The sequence below is a fragment of the Xenopus tropicalis genome, chromosome 2 (assembly GCF_000004195.4).
Source record: "Xenopus tropicalis strain Nigerian chromosome 2, UCB_Xtro_10.0, whole genome shotgun sequence".
Lineage (NCBI taxonomy): Eukaryota > Metazoa > Chordata > Amphibia > Anura > Pipidae > Xenopus > Xenopus tropicalis.
In genome coordinates, this window is record NC_030678.2 from 136,422,648 (window position 1) to 136,440,535 (window position 17,888).

Here is a 17,888-nt window from a genome sequence, read left to right on the forward strand (position 1 = left end):
TATCATTTCAGAAAGACTCAAAACACTGTGTGCATATCTCATGTTCTCATAAAGCAGATTAAGGCTAGTGCTCCAAGTGGAGATTAGTCGCCCGCACAAGCCAAGATTTATCGCAGGCGACTAATCTCCCTAAAACGCATTCCCACCAGTAATAACCTGAACTGCCGATGGGAAAGCATTTGCATTGCTAAGCCACCCGAAGTTTCCTTTTTGAGGAAAGTTCAGGCAATTTAGCAATGCGTGTGCTTTTCCACCGGCGGTTCGCATTATTGCTGGTGGGATGGCTATCGGGGAGATTAGTCGCCTATGGTAGCAGTGATTTATCTCCCCATGGGGCATTAGTCTATAGCAGATTGGACTGCACCTAGAAGACATCACAAAAAAAAAAAAATTCAAATAAAAATGCTTCAGTCCACTGCTATTTATGATGTAAATCACAGATAAAATGCATTTTCCACTTTACGTTTCCTTTCAGCCATGCAAAACCTACCAAATACATCAACATTGACTCAGTCTTGACCCTTAGGTAAATCATAATGTGAAAGTACCAAATAGGGCTTGACAGGTCTCTGCATCTGCAACCAAAACAAATGATATTCCGATACATGCACAGCCTGAAAATAAAACAACTACATACATATTCAACCAAGTTAAAGTGGTCATAACATGTTGAGGGCCTGGATCAAGCTATCCAGTGTGGGCCCCCCAATTTGATGGAATTGTCAATAACCAAGCAATTCTGCAAAAGCACGGCCCTCTCTAATGTCCTTCTCAAACACAGAGACCATGGAAGATACCCCTATATGCTACTCCCAGAGGATGGTTTTAATTCTAATTGCCAAGGAAGAATTCATGTTCTTCAGAACCACAGCATGTGCACACAGTGACAGATTTTTAACAAATACCTAATGGCATCTGAGTATCTGAACACAGATTAACAGATGCAGTCCCTAAATGGAAAGATAAACAATTAAATGTAGTAATAAAATTTTTGCCTCACAGAACAGTCTTTTGAAAGTTGAGTGAGACAGAAGCCGGCATATTATCTAAAAACTATATAAAAAAAAAAAGCTAATTTAAAAGTTGCTACACATAGGATGTTCTATAACATACAAAGTTACTTTAAGGACTACCCTTTTAAGCAAAATCTTTCCCAGATTCATACAGTTTTGCAAGACTGTTGGGATATCAAGGATAGATCTAAAAAGTCAGCACAAAAGGTCATTAAATTCTGACAAATAACAGAAATAAAAGTGATATTCAGGTAATTTCAAAGTTGGCAAGAACATGGATATTTATTATGTGTAAAAGAAGGCAAACAAATACAATGTGAATGTCAGGAATTAGCTCTAGCATATTTATCAGGCTGTATACTGGTTAGCTCAATGTGAAATTACAGCATAAAAAAGCTGTGGCAGCTTGAAAGATGCTGTGGATAAACCAGCAAACTGCTTTTTTGCCATATTTTATAACGTTTCTTACAACACCATATCTGAGGTGGTATAAAATAATGGTGTAAAAACTACAGAGATTTGGCAGAGTAAATACTTCCCAGTGGAGGATTTAACTGATCACAATGGAAGGTGTACAATCACTCAAAAAAAAAAAAAAAATACACTGCTTCATAAGCACCCTATCTATTTTACACCCCCCTTGATAAATAGGCCCTATACAGCTGTAGGATATGGATTACAGCAGAATAGGTCAGATATAAACCATTACAATTACATCAACAGGAAAAAGGAGGGAAAGGCAATATAATTTTAAACTTAATAGAATTAAAGTATTGGCGTGGATCCATGATGAGAATAATACTGTTGGTCCGTAGGCCAGAGAACCTACATGATCACAGAACATAAATACAAAAGATAATAAAGGACCACATGGGAGACCAGCAAATGAACTTCCCTTTTTTGACAACGCAAGTAGAAAAAGTCTATTATAGAAGTTATGGCTACAGAAAGAACATTGTAGCACTATCAGCCATGAGAAGGAAAGGAATTATAAAATGTATCAACACTTGAAAGGTAAATCAGTCTAATGCAAAAATGCTACATGCTAACAAACAATACAGGTACAACCCCCCCCACCCAAGAGTAGTACCCTTTAGAATAGAAATGCCCAATCTGTGACCCTCTAGGTGGTCCTGAACAAGACTATTTTGATGTTTTTTCAGGGTGTTCTATTGCCAGTGGGAAGAAACCCCTAGAAATATTAACTAAGAAATGGGAATATGTTATGTTGGGACTTTATGGTTAAAGTCACTTACTGCACTGCTGACTGCAACTAGGGTGAATGAATGCCATCTGTTCAGGTTGGTATGTATTTCCACAAACATTACTATTATAGATATGCACGATCAAGTGTCCAAGAAAAATCTGGGCTAGAAGGCAATCTCATTTTAATGGGTAAATGCAATTTGGATTTCCATTCTATTTATCCCCTGTAAAAGTGCACTAAAACATATGGCATGTTATTCTAGGGAAAGAGTTAGATAATTAGTGCCTGGTAGAAGCTTGTAATCACATTTAGGCATAGCCTATCTCAGCCAAGACAACAACATGAGCATTTGCCATCACATTCTCTACTCAGTAATAGGTCCCCTAGAACAATAGCAGGGGTTGCTCAGGTCTGGATAGCCCATACAGTAATGGACTTATGTAGCTGCTACCTCAGAGCAGACGTTATACATGCCTGGAAATACAGCAAACTGGCACTGGCTATGAACGTGTAGGTCACTGGGGAACAAATAAGTACAGTAGCCAAAGACTGCGGCAACAATAACCGATACAAGCCGTGTGTGTGTGTGTGTGATTAGAGCACCGGCCACTGAACAAAGATTTCCAAATAGGGTTTAGGCCTGTGTGTTTACAGATAGGCCTTTCCCAGGGAGCCTCCGGCTGCTGAGAATTCTGCTCTCCCCAAACAGCAACATGATAGTGGGGGACGCAGTGTAGTAAGTGCTGGGGGTGGCGGGGCGCAAGGCATGGAGACAGCATGGAGCAGCGGCTCTGGATAAGAACAGGCCACACACGGGGGCTCAGCGTTGCCTACACGGGGTACAGCGGGAGAGCTCAGGTTGCCGGCAGGCCAGGGTTACAGGGGCCGCACAAAGCCACATCTGAGCCAGCAGGCCAACCTGAGCCACCGCCTCCTCCATAGCTCTGCCCGGGTCCCACCCCGCTCTCCCGCGCTCACCTTTACAATTGCCGGGGCAGCCAGGACCCCCACCGGGGTAGCATTTCACCCCCGTCACCCGATACAGAGTCCGGGAAATAGAGGCAGGGGGAACCTGGGCACCCCGAGCTGTGGTCCCGGCCTCTTTCAGTCCATGCCCTGGCTTAGTTCACTCTGGTGTCTCCTAAGTCGTTCTTCTTCTTGTCGCTTTTCCCTCTCTAGGCCTCTTAGCTACCACTTAGCTCAGGGAATAGCCGCCATCTTCCCTGCCCGGAGAAAAAGTAGTCCAGCTGAGCCGGGAGGATATCTCTGATGCGAGCGCTCAGGCCGCAGGCCCTACTTGCAGCGTTTGAAGAGAAGTCCGGGTAAACAGACAACAAATATCCGATTTCTGCGGCCTAGCGACGCTCACCAGATATTCCGTACCGGGCTTTTACAGCCGCAAACACCACCGGGGATTTATTAGCGCTGCGGCGGCAGCGGAGGAGGAGGGATACGCGCGACCGCTCGGGATGTGACTCTGCAGTGACGCGGCTCCGCACAGGATGCTTCCGCCAGGAGATTAACTACTTCACTGCCGCGCCACTCTCGATGAAAGCACGTGGGAGGGAAAGGTGTCCTCAGGAGGGGTTGGGGCAATACTGCCGCTGGATGTAGTAGCGATAGGAGGCCTCGCCACAAAGCGCTCCCCAACAGATACGCACACTTAAACGCCTCACGTTCTACCTACATTTCCGGAGTCTGCTTGGAATTAAGGTTACCGGGCTATAGGAAGGCTGGGCTGGTGAAACCGAATGCAGTTAGCGGGACTCTGTGCTGCCTCTAATTCTGTTCTGCTGGTTTTGCGCCGGGTTTGTGGGCGCCGAGGAGCCTTGTGTTGCAAGTGTATTGTATTCTTTTGTTTTTATTCCCGGCGTTCCAGGCTGGGGAACGTACTTACATTTACACTCCTAGTAATTGCACCCAATGCTTCGCTCGGCGGAGGTCTCAGCCACACTCACCTGGGCAGGACGCGACTGCCAGACGTACGACAAAAACGCCAGTCAAAACATGGAAAGAATTTGATTAAATCGGCTGCTTTTCTCTCTTCTACTAACTCGCATATCTCCTTAGCAAGGGCAGTATTCGCCAGTATGGGGGCCCCCTAATCTAAGGAGCCGCCCTCCCCTACGAGTTACATTCGAATAGAGACCCCACTTCTGCCAAAGACTGCGCTCAATACCAATATAAATGCTAAGATAAGAAGCAGTGCTTCATAGAATTCCTCATGCATCACTCCATCACTAATTAACTTTGCCTTTTCCCAACATCAGCGTGTCATGAGATCCCAAGAGTTGTCTCTGAAGCCTCTTTAGGATAACATTAAACTTTATTCCAAATTGGAAGGCAGAATAAGCTTTATTAGAGTTATTTTACATCTGCAATGAAAGCACCCACCCAAACAGCTCTGAATAAGGAGGTTTTGAAAAATGTCAAGTGTGCATTTGTATTGGCTTCTGGTTTGCTCTTGGGCTTCTTAGCTTGGCCTCTTGACTTGGGTTACAGGTTGCAGCAGCCAATTTGGGTTTTAAACTGTGTTCATTTGGCTCCTGGGCCCTTTTTCCCTGATGGTGCCATGTGTCAACTGAACTGAAAGTTCACTGTGGCTCCTCACATGATCTCAACAAAACTGGCAACCCCTGAATGTGGGCTTTGCACTGTAGTGAGTTTAACTTGAGTAATTAGCAGAATGGTTGGGAGAAGGAGCTAGACATTGGGGGAGGAACCTGAACCATGCTAATTTGAAATAATGTAATGACATGAGAACTTCTATGCATTATTAAATAAACATAAAATTATTAATGTATATTTCATTGTGATACCGATGTTATGGTTATTTGGCACACAATGTCTGTTACTATGTTATTTACATAGAGCCAAAAAATATTTTACAGCTTCTTACAGAAATAAGACATTGACACAAATCCCTGTTTCAGCGGAGCTTACAGCGAGAGCAGCAAAACACAACAACCCAGTAAAAAAAATAGCCACAAAGCATATAAAAAAAGAAAAAGAATTGATGTTTGTCTCAAAATGCCACTGTGGCATCATTATAACCATCCATTTCAGAGTGAACTGCCCATTGTAATATAAAAAGTCATGAATAAGGTACTGCTGATTTTGCAGCCCCTTGTTTATGGCCTGTAAAACCCACAAAGTTTATGGCCTTTTAAAGGAGACATTTCATATAAAAATTAAAACTGTACCAGTGAATTATAATCCTCTAAATATAGAAGGATTGTGCTTAAAAAAAATTTAAAAAAAAAAAAAAAAAAGTTGTTTCTGACTGATTTATTGGGCAATTCCACCAAAACCCCACTAGTCCCACCCATCTGTTCCACTTCCTGCTGGCTGAATTCTCTGAAGGTGCAGGGGAGCCGGTGGCTCTCAATACACTGCACTGTAGGATAGGAACCAATCATCAGCTAGGCTGACCTGATAGGGAACTGAAGCCTGTCTTTGCTTGTGTGAGTGCAGGGCTGTGATTGGCTATCCCCCAACTGCTGTGCTTCTGGCAGGGACTGTTAGGACACACCCACCCCTCATGTGAAACTTGATAGCATCTATAGGGAGCTCCAGTAAAGGGGCATTTTTTACAGACCGTATTCAATTTTAAACCAAGTGAAACCAGCACCATATATTATTCATAATTGGCTACAAAATTATGGTTTTTCCTATTTATCCAATATGTCTCCTTTAAAATCTACTCAAAAAGGGCCCTCCTGTATTCCACAGGAATGTGTTGAGGGGGTGCAGATGGTTTAGTTGGCAGATAGAGGTGTAGGATCTGTTATTTGGAATTCTTGTGATCTAAACGTTTTCATATACAGGTTTATTCTGTCATTTGGAAAAGATGTGTGCAAAGGTGACCATACAAAGATGTGGGCAAAAAAAAAAAATAGATACCGTACTAGGGGCTGATTGGCTGATTCATCAAAGTACGAATTTGAATCCCTAAATAGGTAAAGTCTGGATTAGATACGATAATTTATGATTGCAAATATCACCTAAAAATCTTATTAGTCACGATAATATCGTATTGGTGATCTGAAAGTCATGAAATTTTCGTATCCGAACGATCGTAAACAGCGGGAAAACATTTCTGACTTTGATCCTTCTGTGCATGATTTTGGAAGCCTCCCATAGGACTCAATGGCACTCTGCAGCTCCAACCCGGCCCAAGGAAAGTCTCCCATAGGGCTCAATGGCACTCTGCAGCTCCAACCCGGCCCAAGGAAAGTCTCCCATAGGGCTCAATGGCACTCTGCAGCTCCAACCTGGCCCAAGGAAAGTCTCCCATAGGGCTCAATGGCACTCTGCAGCTCCAACCTGGCCCAAGGAAAGTCTGCCATAGGGCTCAATGGCACTCTGCAGCTCCAACCTGGCCCAAGGAAAGTCACGATACCGAAGCTTGAATGAATCCAAAACTTACGTACTTGGTGCGACAAATGCGATTTTGTTGCACGTTTTGTTGCAAAGTAAGAAAAAGTTGTGCAAATTAACAAAAAAGTCGCAAAAAATAAGCAATCGTACTTTGATAAATGAGCCCCTTTAGAGATGTTTCTCCACTTCCTTTCGGCTCACAGATTAAATTTTCCATCAGGACGAATAATCCTCAATCGACAAGGTTCACATGATTATCGTTCTGTATGGCCCTCTCAACTGGCCATAAATACTTGGCCAAATTGTCTGACCGAATTTTGGCATGTATGGGCAAATGTAAGCTACTCTAAATATTTATACGAGAATAAGGCCAGAGATCTATTGGGCAAGTTTAAAAATCCTGTCGGGCAAGACCCACATTAGTGCATTGATGCAGTTCTTGCCTGACTTGTCTCCCTAGGCCTGCAGTATAATCCAAATGTTGGCCCAATGTGTAGATGGTTAAAACAGGATAATATCTAATCAGTTGGTAAAGTCTCACAATGTCTGGTCAGGATACAAATAAAGGCAAATGTTTAGCAATTACAATTAGTGAAGCAGATACCATTATTCCTAGAACTAAATTACAAAGAAAGAATAGGGTATTAATACCACATATAATGACATTTTATTAACCATTATGGCCAGGTACATGGCTCTTAATGACAAAGCGTTTGTGTGAGTTGCCACAAAATGCCACAAACTGAGTAAGACAAAATACATAAAACATGGAGCTTAGCGTAAGTTTGTTACTAGTTTAAGCATATGATAAAAGATTAGGTGAAACAGTTAGTTTGTAGCCAATACTTGAACTGTGCTTTTGACCTTCAGAGAGGTGTTTAGTTTCACAAGGAGAGAACGTTTCAATCCAGAGCAGAATGTGTAACTCTTTGCTGTGATGTGGGGTGTGAGGCTGTAAATGAAAATTCACTATATCTTACTGTGACTGTGGGTATCAGAGGTGGAGAGGTCATCAGCCCTTTCCCAGCAGCTTTACCATAGTGTGATCCACGTGCAAACATTTTCCTGGGTATTAATCTCACTGGAAATCACTGAGGATTTCCCAAGTACATCTCTTTCCAGGGCACAGAATAATATATGCATCGGCCCTGTGCTTGAATGCCATATAGAGGGGTCAGTTTCATCTGGGGACCAGATCCCAGATTATCTGTCTAACTGAAAATGTAATTTGCCACAATGCTGTCACTAGCCGCATGGGGTATCAGCAGATGAGAAAATGAAGAGGAGCCACAGGCCCTTCGGAGTTCCTGCATTTGCAAATGTTTTACAGCTCGAATGAATGATACAATAGCACAGGGAATCTGTGTATATCTCCAGCTGGCCATTTCAGCCCCAAGCCAGTAGGTCAGATAGTGTGGCTGGTCGACCTGTGCATGGCCAATTTGAGAGTGATATACCAAAATTGTGAGTTTGGAAATGGGAATTGTGTGATGTGAGCTTACGTTTTGGAAGGTAAAGCCATATGGTAGACTGTGGGCAGCTTTTTTATTTTAATAAATGTTTTTTTTTTTTTAGTTAAAGTGGAGATTTTACAAATACCGGTATGGGATCCCTTATCCGGAAACCTGTTATACAGAAAGTTCCAAATTACGGAAAGGCCATCTCCCATAGACTCTATTATAAGCAAATAATTTTAAAAAATAATTTCCTTTTTCTCTGTAATAATAAAACAGTACCTTGTACTTGATCCCATCTAAGATTTAATTAATCCTTATTGGAGACAAAACAATCCTATTGGGTTTAATCAATATTTAAATGATTTTTAGTAAACTCAAGTTATGGAGATTCAAATTAAGGTAAGATCCATTATCTGGAAAACCCCAGGTCCAGAGCATTCTGGATAACAGGTCCCATACATGTACATGTACCCCTTACCCGGAAACTCATTATCCAGAAAGTTCTGAATTACGGAAGGGCCATCTCTCCATAATCAAATAATTCACATTTTTAAAAATGATTTCCTTTTTCTCTTTAATAATAAAACAGTACCTTGTACTTGATCCCAACTAAGATATAATTCGTCCTTATCGGAGGCAAAACAATCCTATCGGGTTTATTTGACGTTTAAATGATGTTTTAGCAGACCCTTTACATATTCATCTTTTGCAACCCATTTCTATAAATGCATTATGTCTTTCTATTTGTTATAATATTGTTGCAAACTAGGGATGCGCCGAATCCAGGATTTGGTTTGGGATTCTGCCAAGATTCAGCAGGATTCGGCCAAATCTATGGTCCTGGCCGAACCAAATCTGAATCCTAAAAATCACTTGACTTTTTGCCACATAAACATGGAAGTTGAAAATTTTTCCAAAGTTTTCCAACATTTAACCCTTCCAAAACCTAATTAGCATATGCTAATTCAGTTCGGTATTTGATAAATCCTTTACAAAGGATTCGGGGGTTGGGCTGAGTCCCAAAAAGTGGATCGGTGCATCCCTTTTGCAAACTGCTGCCTAACTCACAAGTGGCCAGACTGTTTACTACACTGATGATTTCTATAACTATGTAACTGTAGGTGACAGCTGCCATGTTTGCTTGCTGTGACAGATAAACATAGGCCTAATTTGGCAACCTAAGCATTACATTGAACTACAGCCCTTACTGATACATAATTCAATTAATCAAATTATACACAATAGAAAATAAAAGCAAAGGTGTTGGTAAATGAGAACCTTTTTCTTGAGACTAAGAAAGAGCAACATCTGGTGGTGAAATAAAAGATTGCACAAATGTACTGAATGCTTTCAAGAACTCCAAAGCCAGCACTTTAATATAATGAATATTCAGTGTGCATAAAAAGTGTTTGCCTTCTTTGTTGTCTACATACAAGAAATATAATCAAACAATAGAATAAAATCTTTTTATAAATAAGTTATATTTAAAATTAAAACAAGACTTGACAACGTCAGTAAACTATAAGGCTTATGTCAGACAAGGCATCTGGCGTATACTTTCGGCAAGCGGAAAAAGTGATTGCTAAAAAACTGCCATATGCCCCTACCTGTGCCTGTGCGGAATAAATGAGATACGCTCCGGTGCAGGCACATGTAGCCAAAATATGCATAAAAACGCAAGCGAATGCAAAGTCTCGCTTTTTTATGCATATTTCAGCTACATGTGCCTGCACCCGACTGTATTCCATTCATTCAGGTGCAGGCACAGGTAGGGGGCGTAGGGCGCTATTAAATATGCGCCAGACGCCTCGTCTGACATTAGCCTTAATGTATGCATGGTGGCTTATTACTGAATTCTTAGGCAAGCACAGAGGGGACTGCAAATTATTAAAATTATAATATATAGTCTGTGTAGTAGGCAATCTACAGCCCCTAGTAAAAATTAGGAGATGACAGAAATTTTGAATGTTATATGTTCTGTTTCCAAAGAGGCGCTGCACACATACTGTAGATACAGCCCAGACTTTTTATACTTTAGTGTAGGTAGTTACTACACCTTTATACATATTGTATACATATTTATACATATTTTATCCCAAAGTTAAAGGGGTCATTTACTAACATAAATTGCAACTGCAGTCATGCTTAAAGGAACACAAATAGTTGTGTGTATTGACACTATTTATTAAAAGTACTTGGGTCTTAACACGTTTCTTGCACTTCTTTCACATTGCACTTGGCATAATTGTGTCTGCCCTGCGCCTCTGTTGAATCAAATGCCTGTTGACGCTGGACAACCATGGAGTAATTTCAGGGTTCCCTCAGAATGCTGCATCTGTAGGCACATATAGAATCCTGCATTAATGCCATTTAAATTCAGAAAGCCGGCAGTTACTCTTATCTCCTCTATGAATATTTTAGCTGCAAGTACAGTTACATTTGGGAATACATTTGCATCAGACACAAGCAGGGCAGCCATCAGAAACGTTGGAGCCCCACACAAGTTATTTATAGGGAGGCCCCCCATGACACAAACACACAGTACCAAAATTTGGCCTAGCTCTATAATAAACAGTTCATATACAGAGTTCCATTGATTAATGTGCTAATAATTCAGCCAGTTCATTGCAGGTCAGTAGAGTTTGCCCTAAGTTTAACCCATTCCCACCTACCTGCCCCTGCTCTGCGCTGTCATTGTATATGGAAGTTACTTATGTTTTTACATAAGTTATGTTAACTGTGTTAGTATAGGGGCCCGTGATCTTGCTGTGGGGCCAAATAACTAGTCAGTAGTAATTCATAAAAATAGTAAAAATAATTGATGTGCTAATAAGTCAGTATTTTAATTGGGGGGTCAGTGAAGTTTATAGTTAAGTTAAGTAAGTTTCTTTGAATCTTTGAAAGTAATTTAAGTTGTTGCATAAGTTACAGATATTGCGCCCAATGATGTTGCTGTGGGACCCAGTAACCAGTCATTCCCCTGCTGAAATGTCCATAATCATGATATACTTCAGTAAATAGCTCCCAATATAAACAGCTGTTGTTACTCTATAATATGAATTGTTAAAATGAATAATTAATGTGCTAATAATTTCAGAGTTTGCTTCTTGCTCCCTCAGGTTTTTAAAGGGACATGCATGCGCAGTTGGTTGCGCAGTTGTTGTTCAGCATTCCAGAAAAGGCTACTGCTGTGGCACTTGGTTGGTTTTTTGTTTGGGCTTCGGCTATCCCCTTGAATCTTCTTCAGCTCCTGATTTTCCCCTTCGAACTTCTGGTTTGACTCGCACGTTCCTGGACTACGCTCCCTTCTTCATCCTGGTCGGCTTATTCACTCTCCTGGTAACTACCTGGTTTTCTTCTGAATGGTTTTGTGAGTCAATCTTGCTTTTAAAGATTTGCCTATTCTGTCCGTTCCTACAAACAAAAGTTTAAAACGCTGGTTGTTTCAGTATAAAGACTGTTAACTCTTGCTGCCTTTCTATCTGCCAACTCAGTACAAAGATTGTTAACCCTTGCTGCCTGTGCCATACTCTATCTGCCAACTCCATACAAAGACTGTTAAGCCTTGCTGTCTGTGCCTATCCTATCTGAAACTCAGTACAAAGACTGTTAACCCTTGCCTAATCTATCTGCAAACTCAGTACAAAGACTGTTAACCCTTGCTGCTTGTGCCTACTCTATCTGCAAACTCAGTACAAAGACTGTTAACCCTTGCCTAATCTATCTGCAAACTCAGTACAAAGACTGTTAACCCTTGCTGCTTGTGCCTACTCTATCTGCAAACAGTACAAAGACTGTTAACCCTTGCTGCTTGTGCCTATTCTATCTAAAAACTCAGTACAAAGACTGTTAACCCTTGCTGCTTGTGCCTACTCTATCTGCAAACTCAGTACAAAGATTGTTAACCCTTGCTTCTTGTGCCTACTCTATCTGCAAACTCACTACAAAGACTGTTAACCCTTGCCTAATCTATCTGCAAACTCAGTACAAAGACTGTTAACCCTTGCTGTCTGTGCCTATCCTATCCGCAACTCAGTACAAAGATTGTTAACCCTTGCTGCTTGTGCCATACTCTAAATGACAACTCAGTACAAAGACAAGTCATTGCTAAGCCTTACTGGCTGTGTTACTCTATCTGCAAACTCAGCACAAGACTGCTAACCTAGCTGGCTGTTCAAAGTAGTTAGGTGTTGATGGATCATTTCTCACACTTTAAAAGCACAGTGTTCTCCTTTCCTTTGATTTGTTTTTCCATTATTGAATCATTCCCACACAATCATAATTATACTTACCTTCTGAGCTCCTGCTGTACTGGTACCTGAAAGAACAAATTGGTCATTAATACCTCATTATTTCTAAGGACAATATTCCCACTAACAGAATAACTTCCCTGTATGTTTCTGCTGTCTTGTTATCCGGAAAAGAGAAACTTATTAGAGGTGCTTCAAAATCCATATCCCTGTTGCTGTTTGTCACAGGATTCATGATATTAAACACAAATTATCCATTGGAACCTAACAGTCAGTATTTTAAATTAATTGGGGGGGTCAGTGGAGTTTGTCATTGCAAAGCTTCTCTGCATTGTCTTTTGCTTCATACACAGGTTACTTAAAGGGGACCTGTCACCCCAAGAAATAATTCCAAATTGCTTTCCATTGTGTTTGTCAAGCAAAATAAACTTTACTTACACTATATAAATTATTTTAATCTTGTTTCCTTCAGCCTTGGAATTCATAATCACGGCAAGAAGGCAGGCACCATTTTGTGTGGAGACTGTTAGTAAGGCAGGCTTTGTATCACCCTAAAATCTTGTTACTGTGCCAGAATGGGCGACCTGATGCCCAGGCCCATGCACTGGCTACACAAATAGATGGTGATAAGGGAGGGGGAATGTGAGGAGGGCAGTGACATTTAAGAAGTTCTGAATGGAAAGTGAGACTAACTGTCTGCAGGGCAGGCAATATATGATTAACAGCTGGGGTTTTTAAATGCTTTTTTATGGGTATGGATTTGTTAAAAAAATGAATTTAGGTTTCATGTTTAATTAGAAAAAGACTTTTATAATACAGCTTTTTATGTTTGGGTGACAGGTACCTTTTAAGTTCTAGGCAAGGTACGTAGCTTTCTAAGCAGTTCTTGCAGAAGTTGTGTAAATTGCGTAAAATGTGGCAATCTGTGGCAATGTGGCAATCTGGATGTGAAATTGCACTTTGCCCACTGTACTTGAATTGTATCTTGCCTTTCATATAGATTGGCTGGAAACAAAAATGTGCAACAAAAGGACTTTGCAAAGTAAACTTTTTCCAAATGTTTTGCATTAGCAGAAATAGCTCCTTTATAAGATATTAATTTAAAGTATGTGCTTATCAACTGCCCGTGTTTAGCTGAGATGCAGAATTAACAGCAAGGAGGGAGAACCGTAGAGATGGCTTAAACCACCCCCACCCATCTTCGCTGAGCACCCTGATATATACACGGACAAACAAGGTCATAGAAACAACATATGGGGCCTAATATTAAAGGGAAGCTTGGGCTCCAAAAAATGCTCAGAGCATAAGGCAGTGCCCACTTTGGCACTCTCCCTTTAGCCATAATTACTGGATTATGCCACAATGATCTCTACAGAAAATGAATAGAGGTGTGCTAGTATAATAACGACAGAAAATGGATAATGAGCATAATAACCACAAATGTGTTTGTATAATCACTACAGAAAATGGATGAGCATATTACCACAGTTATTCCAATACAATCAATACAAAAAAATGGATGAGCATATTACCCAAGACAATCTAGTACACTCACTACAGAAAGTGGATGAGCATGTTACCCTAGACATTTCAGTGCAATCTCTACAGAAAGCGGATGAGCATATTACCCTAGATTTGCCAGTATAATCACAGCAGAAAATAATAAGCATATTAACCCCAGACATTCAAGTAAGAACACTGTAGAAATAGTCAATGAGAACTTTATTAACCCCAGACATGCCGGTAAGATTACTGCACAAATGGACAGATTAAATTGCATAACTCAAAATCCAAGTGTCAGGAGTAGTACTGAGAAATTAGTTAATATATAATAGTGTTAAAAAAGTGTTAATTGTTAATATATAATAGTGTTAAAAAAGTGTTAATTGTTATTGTTGTTTTAAAACATTTATCAATAAATATCAGGCAGTCAAAAAGAAGTATTTTCTGTTCAGAGTTTTTAAGACTTTCACAAGATGAAGTGAAACTTCACTTTTTATAACTGGCATTTAACTTTTATTTATTTGCCCTGGAAATTATAATGCAATTATTTTCAAAATAAAAAATCTAATTTGTAGTTCATGTGCAAGAGGTACTTAAAAAGAAAATATAGGTACAAAATATAGAGTACAAAAGGCACATAAACAGTATCTAAACTTTTTTTTTTTTTTTTGCACAGTCATACCTGATTCCACTTAACTTGAATGAAACCATGGTAGCTCCCACAAGCTTTTTCCTTAGATTCTTTATTCTGAAAGAGTAATGCAACCCCAACCCTCACCTTATTCCTTTGTGAAGTGATGAATTCTGGTATGTGAATTTGCTCTACTTTCCCTAGTGAGGGTGCACAGATTCTCTGGAGAGCAGTGGGACTTCAAGTCCCAGAATCCATCACTTCACAATGCAATAAGGTAAGGGCAGGGAGTGCATTACAGTGAGAGTCTGGAGGGTAGGGAACTAGCAAACACACAGACATTATATATATCTGGAAGTTCAGTTTATGCACCATTTATACATAACCACAACATAACCACAACAATGTTGACTGAATGTCAATATTGTTCTCTAAAATGTTTTGTGTCAGACTAGCCACTAGATGGAACTATTTTATTAAAGTCTGAAATTGCATTCACTTGCCAGAGAAGCTAATGTGGAGACTCCTAAGAATGTTCATAACTGTGCAAAGAAACCTTGTTTGCACCCGGAAGCATTAAATCCACCCAGGTGCAAACGCCACAAATGAGCTTTCTGCATCTGTCTACTGGGATCCCTATGGGTGACACACTAGTGTGTCTGCATAAGGGCTCGAACTCACAAGCGTTTTTTTATGCGTGCGTTTGAGATGCAGGTTTGAGCGCATCTAAACATCTAAATGCATTTGAAAATTGATTCCATTAAACTCTGCCTGGTTTTACTCACGGCCATTCAGAGTTGCATTTTACTCCATTCATGTTTCATCCTGTTTTTCTAGACGCAACATGCTGCATTTTTTTGCGCTTGACAAGCGTTCATAAATTCAGTAGAATAGAGGGTTGCATTTGGAACTGTCAAAAACGTACTTAACTGTATATAAAACAAAACCCATATAACCGCAATATGTGGGGATTTTTTTGCACTCAGCACGCGTTTGCAAACGCATATTAAAAAACGCTCTTACCTAATAATCTTTTTTTTTTTCACAAATTAGCTTCTGTGTTGGTAAATCATTTACAAGTTATGGTGCATGTTTTTCCTCGCATTTGTGTTGGAATTACATCACATCCAGTGCTTTGTTCTTGTACTTGCATTTGTAATATTTTGTCTTTGTCCCTTTTTTTAGGTTTTAAAATTACACCATACAAATTGTGTGACTTTTCAGGTCTTTTTCATAATAATCATTGTGGGATTTATGTCTCTTTTTCACGTGCTTTGCGCATTCCCTTGTGCTTTGTGGGTGTTTGGTATATTCTGTGCCCATAACATCATTGTTCATTTTTTTAGTAATTTGCAACTGCTCAGAGCTAAAAATTGAATAAACGATTATTATTGGGAAGACTAGAAATCAGGAAGTTAGAAAGTGGAGGAGATAAGGGCCACAAAACAGGAAGTGTTTCTGTACAAAAAGGGTGGTGATTGTATAGAATGTGCATCCTGTACAGATAACAAGGTACAGTCAGTAGGGTATTGCAACAATAGTTTAGCGCCACTGATATCTTGAAAACACCATGGCTTTATTTAGTGTGGCTTTATATACAAACACACTGTATATAAAACTAACTGATAGTAAATTACCTGCACTACACAATTGCATGAGCTTCAACAACAGAAATCTTAGTAGTTTAGATTTATAATACTGCGATTAAAAGAGCTGCGATGTAAACAAACTCCTTGGTATTTTGGGATTATCCTACAGATACTTAATATAAGCCCAAGTGATGTTTTGGTATAAGTTAATCAAGTCTCACATTTTTATGTCACTAGAATGTACATCTTTAATATCTTAAAGTTAATATAGACTGATTTGTTATCTTTAACATGTTTATTATCTTCCTCAAAGCCTATAAACAAACTTCCTAATTTTCAGACAATTCTTAATTGGAGGGAATTTTCACCCTTTGATTAATAAACCCAAATGCAATACAATAGGGTTGGACCTCCTGAAGGGGCTTGGACAGTGGGGGCTCAGCCCTAAAGGGATTCTGTCATGATTTTTATTGTGTACTTCTTATCTCTAAATTACACTGTTTACATAACAATGAAGCAATGAAGAGTATGACCATGTGAAATTTCAAAATTAATTTCCCATGACGGTATGTCTTTAAGGTGGCCATGCACATGTAGGTTTGCGTGTAAAAAAAAACAGCATGTGCAACAATTTTTTTGATGTTATTTTAAGCGTTTCACAATGTTTTTGCCGTTTCTCGAATCTTTTCAAAGATTCGCAAATTTTTTGGTGAATTGAAATGGGACAGATTTGCTTATCACTACTTACTGCTGTTATTTATTTGCCAATCTCATTGACACCTGTAATTTTGTCATCTAAGCACCGCCCCACACATGCACAGTTTCCAAATTGTTTAACGATTGAAATCTCTCCATCCCATCAATGTACAAATTTCATCATTTTAGAATGAACATTTTTAAACCTGTCCAATCAGTTTTCTGACTGATGATGGATAAATGATTGCTAGATGTACAATCGTTCGGTGCACCCCAACTTTACGATAATTCAACTAATTTGTCAGATCACACTAAAAATTAATTTGTCGCGGGGCGACTAATCTCTCCGTCTGCCACTGCCCTAAATGTCCCATGTGGAGATTAGTTGCCCGCAATAAAGTTCTGCTACTGTGGGCAACTAATCTCCCTGAAAAATAAAGGAAATCACTGGTGGAAAGGCCTATGCGTCACTTTGGCTTTCTGAAGTCACACAAAGTTTCTTTCTGGAGGCAACTTCGCTTGACCGAAAGCGATGCATGGCCTTTTCACCAGTGACTTTCTTTATTGCCAGTGGAAAGGCTTTTCAGGTTGATTAGTCGCTTGCGGTTGCAGAGCTTTATTGGAGAGGACTAATCCCCCCATGGGACATTACCATAAAAGCCCAGTATTAATGGAAATGACGGTTATATAAAAACTTCTTTTAGATATCCACAAATTATTCACTGAGTGTTGCAAGAGTTCTGCTAGTGGTTTACTATGACTGGAAAAAATCGGCCACAGAAAAAGGAAATCCAAACATCGATAGTCAGCACCATGCTCTACACCGATAGTGCTCACTTCTACTGGTCATATTTGTTATATGACTAGACTAGTGGTTACAGTATTTTGCAATAGTTATAGTAGGGCTGAGTCTGAACTGAAGAATTAATGAGGTTGCTTCTCTGATAAATGTAGACTGGTCTTATTTATAATGTGTGGATCTTTCACCATTATGTGCGCACTAACTGCCTCCTAGCAATCTCCAAATGGATGAATCAACGCCACCTCAAACTGAACAAAAAAAAAAATAATTTTTTCCACCTAAACCTGGTCCTACTCACCCCGTTACTGTCTCAATTAATAAGCACACTCATTACCCCTGTCAATAAGGTTGCCACCTTTC

At 39.9% G+C, this 17,888-nt stretch overlaps 1 protein-coding gene across 6 annotated transcripts in view; it reads right to left on the minus strand.

Moving 5' to 3' along the window:
* Nucleotides 1-5,468, minus strand: part of kmt2d (lysine methyltransferase 2D) — a 73,140-nt gene extending 67,672 nt beyond the window's left edge. For all 6 annotated transcript variants that reach the window (XM_031897155.1, XM_031897153.1, XM_031897154.1 and 3 more), the window contains exon 1: nt 3,199-5,468. The gene's annotated coding sequence lies outside the window, so the exon portion shown is untranslated. The remainder of the gene's footprint in view (nt 1-3,198) is intronic.
* Between the last annotated feature and the right edge of the window lie 12,420 nt (nt 5,469-17,888).